The sequence below is a fragment of the Halichondria panicea genome, chromosome 8 (genome assembly GCF_963675165.1).
Source record: "Halichondria panicea chromosome 8, odHalPani1.1, whole genome shotgun sequence".
NCBI classification, from domain to species: Eukaryota; Metazoa; Porifera; class Demospongiae; order Suberitida; family Halichondriidae; genus Halichondria; species Halichondria panicea.
In genome coordinates this window covers 5,306,849-5,320,305 of record NC_087384.1, presented here as the reverse complement: position 1 = coordinate 5,320,305, position 13,457 = coordinate 5,306,849, and the positions used below count along the sequence as shown (strand labels likewise).

Genomic DNA, 13,457 nt, shown 5'->3' with positions numbered 1-13,457 from the left:
TATAGTTTACAGTGTACAATAGTCTACTCTTCTTAGTTCTTCATAACATAAGCGCTAGACTTCCTGCCGACTCATCATTCAAGGATTCAAATTTCAAACAGTCAATATTCACGACCACTTAAGTGGTATGAATATTTAATTATAAGCCATACACACAAAGCATGTGTAAACAGTAAACAGAAATGCTTGGCTTCCTTATTCTTACATGTAGCAACACGTGGCTATTGACTTGCTATTCTCATAGCTATAACAATATATATATGTGGCCAAGCCTCGGAATCCACCTTTCCAATTTCCAGGAATAAGTGTTGCAAGAATGATGCTCGAGAGTATAGTGCGACTGTCAATGGTGTTATCATATAATCCAAGTGCTCGTCGCTAGGGGTTTTGAGAATGCTTTTGTTAACAATTTACGTTTCATATTCGTGTTCAATCATTGCTGTTTCTTGTCTCTTAAAGAAAAGGATCCATCCCATCCTGGTTCTGTTTTGACTCATTTAGTTGGACCAGTATAGTGTATATGGTTGAGAGGGTAGCCATTAATGTTATTTGTTTAAATCATAGGATAACGACTTGTCCAAGCCTGGATGCATCAAATGTTTGTATATTTGAAAGTATTTGGAAGCTTATAGAACCATATTTGTTGTAGACATAGTCACAAATACTGTCAGTTTGAGCTAGAGAGACTTACACTGCCATTACTTACAACACAATTATTGTAAACAGTGCAAGTATATAAATGTATAATTATACATGCAAGTCAATTGAAGTAAGTGCTCATTTTATGCTTCCTTGAACCCCATAACGTCAATGGAGCCTGTTGTCATTAATAGTGTCAGGTCCTCATGATCAATATAGAATTATTATACTGTGTAACTATATGCATGTGCATGTGTATACAACAAAAGCAGCTATATATTTACAATATAATTTTCACATGTCAAATCTGTACGATAGTCAGCTAGAATTCATAGTTAGATTCCAGTATTAGCAGATTCAAGTTTACAGGCTCTGGTCATCAAAACCAGAACTCTCCTCTCGATCATGTCCCCAGTCTTGGGATAAGTTGTCATGAGTTCATCTTCTAACACCTTCATGAGAGGAAGTCGAACTTCACGATTGAGACGAGCTTCCCTTTCGCGCTCTGTTTTATCGAAAGGTGACTTCGGAAAATGTCCCAAGAAGGTATCTGGCCAGGTATCATGCGGTTCTAATTTCTTCCAATTTCCAGGGAGTCTCCTAAGAAATGAGGAAACATTTAATGTCTCCTGGGGCTTAATTCGAACTGTGAGATAGAAAAAATCTTGATGGGTGTTATGTGTATCCTCTTGTTGAGCATTGCCTTGTTTCATGACTTTTCCGATATCACTCGCCTGGATAGTATCTTCATTCATGTCATAGCTGTGGTAGAGGCAAGCTCGGCTGAAAATGACCTTGGTGTCTGTCAGGTCACTAGCAATTGGGGATCGAAGCTTTTCGTTGATCATCTTCTCCCTGACATCTTCGCTTGTTTCTTCTGCCAATGGGTACTTAATTATTGTAAAGCCTAGCCATTCCTGATCTATCAATGTAAAGAAATCATCACCCACAAATGTTTTGAAACGTTGAACAATTTTGTCTGCAATATGATGTTTGTCTTCAGAACCTCGGAAGTAGAAGTAATCAATATGTTTATTTTGATCTGTTGGTGGAGAATATTCTTCTTTCAATTTCTTTCCAAAGTCATCCGTGGTTATAAATGATATGTTCTGTTCCATTGTTTTTTGATAAAGACTTGGTAAGGAGTTGCTCTCTTTCTTAGGCATGCACTGTCAGGTCGGTGTGTTACACTTTCCTAGCTAATTTGCTAACTATATATATAGCAGGAATTTATCTGTGACTGTAATTATATACAATTTACTGATTCTTTTTCACTATACTGTAGCTGTAAGTATTATAGTAGTACTTAGCCTTTCCATGATTGATACACGGGATAGTACCACATATTTGGTCAAAATTAATATTAGTCACGTAAAGCTATATATACTTCACTGCCGTGTGTTTAGCTCCTATATATATTGTTTGACAATACAATGCTAAATGTTTGTAACAATGTTGTTATAATGGTTGTGCAATACCTGTTGAATAGGAAGCCAAAAGGATAGTACACGCAATGTAGTGTACAGCAACAATCACACATGTCAGTGTCCATGTGATTTAGAAGCCCTCTGGGCTTCTAAATCCCATAGACACCTCCAAAACAGTGTCTAACTATTGTGTAGTCAGCTAGTCCTAAATGTATAAGCATTGTTTCAGAGCTGTGTGACCAAGTTTGTTTGTTTGTGTGTGTTCATAGGTCGATCACTAGAAATATTAGTAAGGTAAACGTGTATACATACATAATTATATGTTTAACAGTAATGTGCTTGCACCCAATTTAATCTGTGATCTAAGAAACTGAAATCGAAAGTGTATTTGGTTAAGAACATTCATGCAATGTTGTCATGTGGTTATAATATAATTGTCTCTGCATGCAGAGTCATTAATTTTGCTCGTTCACAAAAAAAAAACTAATTATGCATATGTGCGTATTGAGTGTCATATATAGTATTAGAGTTAGTTTCCACTTCTTACAAAAACAATCACAGAACGGCATATGTATTTCTTAGAATACTCTGACAAAAATTAGACCATCAGTTAGGATGTGGCCTCTTTAATTATCGGGGTGTATTTACAAGCTCGTGTTATTATAACCTGAACTTTTGGCTTCAGGTCATTAAGCTTCATTTCTTCAAGCTTAGCTTCCAATCTTTGAATGAGAGGCATTCGTACTTCCCCGTTGAGTATTTTCTCCCTCTCTCGTTCTGTAATTGGTTGCAGTTTCTTTGGAAAAAAGCCGAAAAATGTTCCTGGCCACGTTGTTTGAGGTTCCACTGCTTCCCAATCTCCCGGTAGTGTTTTGAGCACTGCTAATGCCTCAATGTGCACCTTTTTGTCCTTTATCGTACATTGTTTTGTGTCACTGCTTTCCTCTCCGATAACAGCTTGTACAAAAAGAAAAAATATTCGATGTGAGCGGTTTCACTGACATTTTGCTCATACACGTTTTTCATAATTTCCCCGATCTTGTCTGTTGTTAACCCCTGGCTGCTAGCGCATTTCATATCCTTTGTGTACAGACAAGCTCTACTAAACTTGATATGGATGTCAGGACCGTGTTCGCTCAAATCCGTAATCAAAGGCTTTCGAATAGTATCGTTTATCTTGAATTCAATTTTGCGTTCATCATTCGTTGTTGCTTCTGAGTTCTGAAAGAAAAGGACTCCATCCCATCCTGCCACTGATTTGACCCATTGATTCGGACCTATAATACGGTTGATGGTATCAAGTGCTTCTTTTTCAGAGTTACTTATTTCTTGTCCAAGCTTGATGTAGAAGCATCCAATATGTGTATTGTTTGGAGGCTCAGAACCATACACTGCAAAAACACTTTTGTTATTGTGACACAGTTTGCTACCAGCACAAAATGTTATCTTGACAAAACGTTTGTCAATTTCCTGCAATTATTGTTATAACGACAAATCATAGTTTATTTAACTATTAATATAGTTTATCTAACTATTAATATTTGTTATTATAATGGTAGATTGTTATTTGAACACATGTGTTGTCATTTTGTCGAAGCATTGTTGATCTCACATTTAGTGGAAGTTACCGTTCATTGTCAAATTAACATTAATGTGTGACAATAACAAATTATAAAGTTACAGCTAGAACTCTACTAAAAGATACGTGCAAGTTTGCATCACTGATTTCAACCTACTCAACCTATACTCGATTACCCTAGCTCGTAATAAATTGTCTACACAGAAACATCTCAGTTGCCCTGATGCTTATATCTTTGCATGCTCATGTTCAATTGTGTATGTAGCAATTGGAGACTTGTGACTGGGCATGGTAAGTTACAGTGGCAGTGAAGAAGTTAGGAGCCTCCAGAGTCCTTCAGTGCAGTGCAGTGCAGGCAGCCTTCTCTCTATAGCCTCCTTCACTAGGCCTGGCCTGAAGAGCGGCCTGGGATCGAGCTTCTCTCTAGCCTCTAACTCTAGCTAGTCTCGAGGCCAGGAGAGTTTGGCCTCGAGACTATAATTATAAGCTGTAACTATAGGTGTGGCATGAGGGGGCGTTCAGGAATAACAGGGCAAGGCCTCAAACATACTTAGCACATGGTGCTTGCAGCTGCACCGGACTGCAGCTGCTCATGCAGCTTTAATTTATACTATCATATCACTGACTGCATGCCTGTACCCCTGGCCCTGGGCTACCATGTTCCATGTACACCAGCTAGGATCTAGGAGTCAAGAGTCACCTGCATCTGCAGCTTGAAAGAAAAGACAATTGCAAGTTAGTCAGTGCTCATTGCTAAACTCAACTTATTGCCCAATACTCTCTTTCAGATTTTCTTAAGAGTAGATATAGTACCACCATCTCAAAGAAAAAAGTTAAGTTCCATTGCATGCTGTTGGCGCATGGCATGTACATGATCCCAAAACTCTCTGAATTCACAGTTTACAAATCACTGCTATACCGTATCGGCGTATAACTCCACCATGTACCAGCTTCAAAGAAAAAGGATTTAAGGTATGTTGCTCATTGCTAAATAAATGTGTTTACGTGTTTCTTCCAGCTGCAGATTTTACCGTACCTCGGCCCCACAATGTGTACCAGCTAGGAGTCTACTTAACCACCTTCATCGACTTCAAAGAAACGACTTGCAAGTTATGCCAGATTCCATAAAACTATATAGCTAGCTAGAGGGCAACTGTCCCTGGTTTCGACCTTCATCTGTAGCATACTGATTTACGAGTTTGTGTCTTCATGCACTGGTTTCGACTGGTCAACTTCGTCCATGGGGTGATAGCTAGCATTGTAATTTACCAGTTTGTGTGTATGTGTCCTCACGTGTCAGTTACACTGGTTTCGACTGGTCAACTTCGTCCATGGGGTGATAGCTAGCATACTGATTTACGAGTTTGTGTGTATGTGTCCTCATGCGTCAGTTACACTGGTTTTGACTGGTCAACTTCGTCCATGGGGTGATAGCTAGCATTGTAATTTACCAGTTTGTGTGTATGTGTCCTCACGTGTCAGTTACACTGGTTTCGACTGGTCAACTTCGTCCATGGGGTGATAGCTAGCATACTGATTTACGAGTTTGTGTGTATGTGTCCTCAAGCGTCAGTTACACTGGTTTTGACTGGTCAACTTCGTCCATGGGGTGATAGCTAGCATTGTAATTTACCAGTTTGTGTGTATGTGTCCTCACGTGTCAGTTACACTGGTTTTGACTGGTCAACTTTGCCCATGGGGTGATAGCTAGCATACTGATTTACGAGTTTGTGTGTATGTGTCCTCACGTATCAGTTATACTGGTTTCGACTGGTCAACTTCGTCCATGGGGTGATAGCTAGCATACTGATTTACGAGTTTGTGTGTATGTGTCCTCAAGTGTCAGTTACACTGGTTTCGACTGGTCAACTTCGTCCATGGGGTGATAGCTAGCATACCGATTTACGATTTTGTGTGTATGTGTCCTCACGTGTCAGTTACACTGGTTTCGACTGGTCAACTTCGTCCATGGGGTGATAGCTATAGCATACTGATTTACGAGTTTGTGTGTATATGTGTCCTCACGTGTCAGTTACACTGGTCAACTTCGTCCATGGGGGTGATAGCTTATACTATTTACATTTTTCACTACATATGTGTTGGTAACTATAGTGACTTCAATCTTTTGTTCTGTAGGGGCTTATTGTGACGAAAATGATCTGAGGGATGTAGCGTTCATGAAACCAAACGAAACGCCTGCAGTTCACTGTACTGGAATTTCAAGAAACGCTAAGTGATGAACACTAAAAACAATTTACTGACAGAAGAAATGTATTGTGATGCATGTCATGTGATCCAGTGATCTTATTCTATCATAAACTCATTGTTACCGTTTGACCTTCTGCATGTGCATACGTGCGCGAGAAAACAATTAATTAAATGACAAAGGTATAGTGTTAATTTAACAAAGAAATTCACTTTATAGCAGTGTTAATTCAGCATTCACTTTGCTATTTTGACATAGAAGTACAATAAATTGGTGAAATTCAGATGACATAATACTTTGTTGTTTTGACATAATTTCTTTGCTTGAATGACAAAACATTGTAGGTTGTTTTACCTTTGTCATTCTAACAAATATTATTCTGTCATGTGAGATTCATCACCGGGACAAACTTTTGTTTGTTAAATTAACAAAAGTGTTTTTGCAGTGTACTCTTTGTGTAGGTAATCACCAATGTCGTCAGAACCATACTCTTTGTGTAGGTAATCACCAATCTCGTCAGTTTGTAGTAGTTGCCCTGCCATTTCATTCCTTGTAGGTAGATTTGAAGTTGCCATGCTCTGCAAAAATCCCTTCGTATATGTGGCCGGTGTGTGCCAGGCACTTGCTTACAATTATTAGCTATCTATATTATATAGCGGAAAACTGTCTGTGACTATATAATTGTAAAGTTGAAGCTGGTAATATACTGGCAGAGATTTGTGGTTGTAATAGCAGTCCTTGTCTAAGTGAATGTATTCCGTTCTCCTTGATTAGTTGATCAAAACAATCCATCGTCTATATCTTTATAGTCATAATTATACAACATCCGGTGTATGCAACTATAATTATGTATTGTATATGCATACTTATCTGAACGTGACAGTCACCGTCACTGTACTGTTTTGTCTGCATTCACATACTTGTACAACACCCCCACACAATATGAATGTCAAATAGCTCTCTGTCGGCCACTTTTAAGTTTGAGCTAGTAATTTACAACCCACACTATTATGTACTGCATTAACTAAAGCTATTCAATTTTGTTTTAACAGTCACTCAGAAGTTAGATTTTGAAAGTGGAGCTGTTGTTTATTGCACATGCAGTTACTCAGTTTACTTTATACAACAAGCACTATATATATATATATATAGACTTCCTGTCGGCTCATTCAAAGATTCAAATTTCAACCATTTATGTGGATAAGCAAATACATTGTTACAGTATCTGGCCACAATTCTGAGGGGTCACCCCATTAAGTGCTGCATGTTGTTATTCGTATGAAATGACCCATGTACCGTAGTCATATATACTAAATTAGTTCCCAGACCTTTTGACGACACTCACAATATATTCTCAGGTAGCGACTGACATAGCAGTGTTTCCCTTAAATCAGGGAAGCAGGGCAATGTGCCCACTTTAAAAAAAAAGTAGTGTGGTATGTTTTTTTCTTTTTATGCATAGCATACAGAGGGACTGTCAATTGCAAATTGCATCAGAACTGATCTTGATAGCCTATAATGCTTGGAAACCACAGCTGCAGCCACCCCCACACAGAAGCTTCGAGGATGAGGTTTGTCTAACCATTGTGGTTCAATCGTATAAAAGACTAGCTCCCACACATGTTTAATCATTGTAACTTAATTGGTGGATATATAGTGGTTTTCTGCTTACTGTATAATAGTACATACACTTCTCCCTACAACGTCTATACTTGGTGGTATGATTCGATCATCATGCCCTTTTATAGTGTGCGTACTGTAATAGCACACGTAATTGTTCCTATACATGTACATGTCCGTAAAGGTGAGCTTAGAATACATGTATGCTGTGCACTGTATAATACAATTGATGGTTTAAGAGCCTGAGAATGTTGATTACACTAATAAATGTTAAGAAAACGTATATATATCCGGTGGAACTTGCGTATATACATGTAGACTATGCATGGATTAACAAAAACTATGATTTAATTGCTTCAGCTACAGAACTGCATGTACGTGCAAAAACATCATCTCCCTGGTGACCTTTTATCACCGGCCACTATATAATATTATATGAAGTGTATCCAAGGGCCGTACTTATACTATATACACCATGTATAGTACTACAATAGGCTGAAATGCTAGGAAACTTTGGAATCTATTATACCCTGGATGGACTGCACTGTACTGTGAGCATTGTGTTCCTAGGCTGATTTTTTTGCTTGATAATTAAGGAATAATTATGCTCCATTTCAGTTTGGGAAAATAGCCGATAAACATGAGCAGCTATGTGACCTGCGGTTCCACTGCCCTCCAATCTCCAGCTATAGGATACTGTGAAAGCATGAAAGGGTACATCCATGTCCACTTTCACTGATGGAATACGTCCTGTTACTAAAATCCTTTGTACTTGCAAGCACACATATAGACATTGCCGTATATATATTCACGTTTGTTATTGTTCTAGACTTTAGGCGACAATATATACATGTAGTTGCATATCAGGACATGGAGGACATTTTTGTCCTTTCACACTATCTCACACCTATAAATGCTGCAGGATTTACATTGAATGAATTAATATAGGTCTATACTTTCTGATATCTTCAGTTCAATTAATAAGCTGCCACCATTCACAGTGTATATAAATACAAAGCTCATTGAATACGTGTACTCAAAATACATGCACTGTTACACAAAACATATTTGGCAAAAAGTGCTATACTTCAATCATATAGTGTGTGTGTGTGTGTGTGTGTGTGTGTGTGTGTGTGTGTGTGTGTGTGTGTGTGTGTGTGTGTGTGTGTGTGTGTGTGTGTGTGTGTGTGTGTGTGTGTGTGTGTGTGTGTGTGTGTGTGTGTGTGTGTGTGTGTGTGTGTGTGTGTGTGTGTGTGTGTGTGTGTGTGTGTGTGTGTGTGTGTGTGTGTGTGTGTGTGTGTGTGTGTGTGTGTGTGTGTGTGTGTGTGTGTGTGTGTGTGTGTGTGTGTGTGTGTGTGTGTGTGTGTGTGTGTGTGTGTGTGTGTGTGTGTGTGTGTGTGTGTGTGTGTGTGTGTGTGTGTGTGTGTGTGTGTGTGTGTGTGTGTGTGTGTGTGTGCGGCTTCTAGCCATGTTTTCTTAGATTTTAATTTGTGGATTTGCAAAACAATTAATGCTTCATTCTCAGGTTATGCTTACTTGGAATGCCATTGCAGCCTTTTCAGAAGAGTGCGTATAGACCATGGATTGAGTGTTGCTACTCTATACTTAGTAGTTAGCTCTGCACTAGAACGCTAGCTATTGGTAGCTGCAAGAGTGAGAAGAGAGCTGCAAGGCTCTGCTCTGCTGATGCAGCCATTAATTTTACACTTGAAATTTTGGCATCAACGTTTTTAATGGTCAATCATCCCACTTTTTGGATTCCGCCTGCATGCAGCAAAATGTATGCAAAAATGTTCTTGAAGTTCATCATGATGCTGTATAGCGCGAAATTTTCTAGGGGCTTAATTTCCGCAGATTTATTGGGTTAGAATTCTACACGAAAAGTTAAGTCCACGAAAATTGTTCTTTAATTAGAATTACCTGCTATCATGCAAAGATTTAAAGGCGTGGCTTCCGGTAAGCAGTCATTCCGCGAACATTGTGCAACGAAATGGCTTTTAGAGGCTAATCCACGAAATATGAATGCCTCGAAAATTTCGCGCTATGCGGTATAATGTGTATTGCTATAATAGAGCTTTAGCTTTGACACCTCCACCGAGGCATCAGCACCCGCGGTGTTTCATTACTTCAATGTTTATGGCGAATGAGCAAAAATTTGACAATTTGCAATCTAATTTTAGCGATATGGCAAGGATCCATACGAACAAGTATACAGTATAAGTGATTATTATTTTTGCAATGGTTTGCGTGATTGTGATTGATGCTCGCAAAACATTGCGGTGACGGTAAGTACCGTAACGGTATAACTCATTGTTTTATGCTAGTGTTCACTTTCTGCTTTGCTTTTCACTTTCGTAATCTAATAATAGTCACACATCGTTGAATGCACATTATACATTATGTTGTTGAGTCAGCAGGTGGTTAAGCTTGAGTAGTTGTGAACATGATTGCGGTAACCACAAACATAACAATACTATAGCTAGCTGCACGTTACAGTAGAACCTCGATTATCCGGCTTGGCAGTTTTCTTTTTAATCAGATTAAATAATTCAGAAAATGGGCGTGTCCCTCAATGCGCACAGCTGTTACCATGGAGACATGCCTGCTTATCTTTTGCGCATGCGCAGACAACCATGTGGCACTGCTGTTTTATCAATAAAGTGGCTGGATCAAGGCATGGTTTATATATTCGATTATCTGGCATATTCACTTATCCGGCCTACTTCTGGAACCAAGGTGTCCGGATAATTGAGGTTCTACTGTACTGTAAGCATCATAATGATATTCACGGGCAAGTATGGTTGTTGTGCATAATTATCGGTCTAAGAAGAAATTCCTGGACCAATTAGACGAGCTTACATTGGAACTTGACCAGGCGTTCTTTCAGATAACAAACGGCTGGTGTCGAGGCTATAGTAGAGCCTTGCAGCTCTCTTCTCATTCTTGCAGCTACCAATAGCTAGCGTTCTAGTGCAGAGCTAACTACTAAGTAGAGTAGCAACACTCCATGGACAAGTTTTTCTACGCACTCTTCTGAAAAGGCTGTAATGGCATTCCAAGTAGGCATAATTCGAGAACGAAGCATTATTTTGCAAATCCACGAATTAAAATCCAAGCTATAAGCCTATAGAAACTCTTACGTGCACGTCTACACAGACAGACACACACACAAACACTACCGTATATCCCGCTTGCGCAAGCGCACCAAGGCATAAAAACAATCACAAAAACTATAAAAACACATTTTATATACGTACATGTACATTCAAATACGTGAATGTAGTGTAGGAAGACCTTTATCACACAAATAAGTCTAACAGTATAATTATACTAACTCTCAACGTATGTCGAAACATCAATGCGTTTAGGATGTGTCCATTTTTATTGGTGTGTATTTGCAAGCTCGTGTTATTATCACTTGAACTTTTAGCTTCAGGCCAAGGCTCTCATTGTATTTCTTATCATCAAGCTTAGCTCCCAATCTTTCAATAAGAGGCATTCGTACCTCCCCATTCAGTATCTTCTCTCTCTTTCGCTCTGTCATCGGTTGCATTTCCTTTGGAAAAAAGCCAAAAAATGTTCCTGGCCATGTTTCTTGAGGTTCGACTGATTTCCAATTTCCCGGTAATTTTTTGAGCTCTTCTAAAGCCTTACTGTGCACCTTTTCTTCTTTTATGTTAACTTGTTTTGTGTCGCTGCTTCCTTCTCTGACAACAGCTTGTACAAAAAGATAGAAGTATTCGATGTGGGTGCTTCCAATGTCATCGTGCTCGTACACGTCTTCCATAATTTTTCCGATCGTGTCTGTTGTTATCTTCTGATTGCTCATACATTTGTTATCTTTTTCTTTGTACAAGCAAGCTCTACTAAACATAATATGGCTAGGGCTTTGTCCGCTCAAATCTGTAATCAAAGGAAATCGAATAGTATCGTTTATATTTGCTTCAATTTCGCGTTCATTTTTCGCTGTTTCTGCATGGGCCCGAAAGAAAATGATTCCATCCCATCCTGGCTCTGTTTTGACCCAATGACCCGGACCTAGTATACGGTTGAGGGTAGCAATTGCTTCTTTTTGTTGGCTCATGGGAGATTCACTAATTTCTTGTCCAAGCTTGATGTAGAAGCATCCAATGTGTGTATTTGGAGGCTTAGAACCATACTCTCGTTGTAAGTACTCACCAATATCATCAGTTTGACCTACTTGCACTGCCATTTATTTCGTTATATCGATAGATTTGACCCTGCATGCATAGACTCAACTGCTTTATAGCTAAGCTATTATCATCGTGTTTAATGAAGACTTAGTAAATTAAACTCTTTTTAGTTCTGTAATAATTAAGTTACTTTAGTGAGTCAGCAGTTACTTTTATGGCAAAACCATCACGTGCGTGACCTGTTATACTTACACTATATATATATATAGACATTGCCATAATTACATTTGTTATTGTTCTAGACTTTTGCACACACAATACATGTATAGTTGCATATGATGCAATTATCAAGTCTAATTGGTCAGAAATACATGTAACATGTACGTACCGTATATATATATAGGCTATATTTTGAGCGTATAAACGTTTGTGGTTTTTGCTGATTAATTAAGCATGTACCACAAACAATTATACCCACGAATATTATTATCACTGGCATGTATGCATGCATGCTGCAGAAAGGCTCGAAAAGTTTTTTCTGCGAAAGTCCCTCGAAATATACCCGTTATACAGTATAGCATTATGAATGTATTTTGAAAACAATCAGTCATTAACTGCCATGCACTTACATACATAATTGTATGTACAACACAGTAAAAACAGATTCGTTATAATAACATAAAACATCTCAAATAAAATGCATCATTTGAAATTTAATGTAGAAATGACATAAATTTCTGTCATTTCTACATTAAATTTCAAATGATGCATTTTATTTGAGATGTTTTATGTTATTATAACGAATCTGTTTTTACTGTGAAACATTGAATTAAGTGTTGGATGTATTTGCAAGCTCATGTAATTTTTTTTAGCCACCGCTCAGAGTAACATTTAGCTTTCAATCTTTCAATAAGAAGCATTCGTACTTCCCTGTGTGAGTACCTTCTCTCTCTCTCGTTCTGACATTGGTTGCATTCCCTTTGGAAAAAATCAAAAAAATTTTCCTGGCCATGTTGTTCGAGGTTCAACTGATTTCCAATCTCCCGGTCTTCCGGTAGTGTTTTGAACTCTTCTAAAGCTTCACTGTACACATTTATGTTGTTGCCATTTTTTTTCCAAAAAATCTTAGAATAGCTATGAATCATTCGTGGTTGAGCAATATCTATAGTCACTTCGTGGATAATATTTTCGTAGTTGCTGCTAGGCAAGGTCCCTTCATTCGTAGGGAAAATATTCGTGGTCAGAGTTTCAACCACGAAAACCAAGATTATTTTGCCCTACGAAAATTACCAGCTACACGGTATACACTGAAAATGCTATAGCTATATAATTACCGTATAGCGGGTTAATTTTCGTGGGGTAAAATATTCGTTATTTTCATGGGCAGGCTGACCTCCATGAAATTTTAACATAGGCGTGGCTTATCGGAACGTAGGAATGCCGTGCAGCCACGAGACTAAACGAAATGTTTACTCACGAAAACCACCTTTTCTTGAGTTGAACGAATTTTTTCCCCCACGAAACTTACCCGCTATACGGTATACAGTCTGTGGAAAGTGTCGAGGACAAGAAATATGATAGAGTGGAGCTAAAAAAAAGTTATGATACTGAAAGGAGGAATCTGGCGCTCGACAAAACCATGGACGTACAGGTGGGTGTGGTCTATATCTGTATTGGGGATGGAGAAATGAGGTGCACATGTTTGTACCAGAGGAGGTTGGCCACGCGTCATCATTTATGTGACATTCCTAAGGTTTCTGCTTACGTTACTATATAGACTGAATAACTGTAGAAAAAGTTATGGCTGCTCTTGCTTTGCTGAGCTTATAACA

The 13,457-nt window shown here is 38.5% G+C and overlaps 1 long non-coding RNA gene across 1 annotated transcript; it reads left to right on the top strand.

Annotated features, from left to right (window-relative positions):
• The first annotated feature begins 3,448 nt into the window (after positions 1-3,448).
• On the top strand, positions 3,449-6,297 carry LOC135339475 (uncharacterized). The gene is made up of 3 exons (XR_010396008.1): positions 3,449-4,380; positions 4,434-4,617; positions 4,664-6,297. It is a non-coding gene; the product is annotated as an uncharacterized LOC135339475 (long non-coding RNA).
• Positions 6,298-13,457: the final 7,160 nt, after the last annotated feature.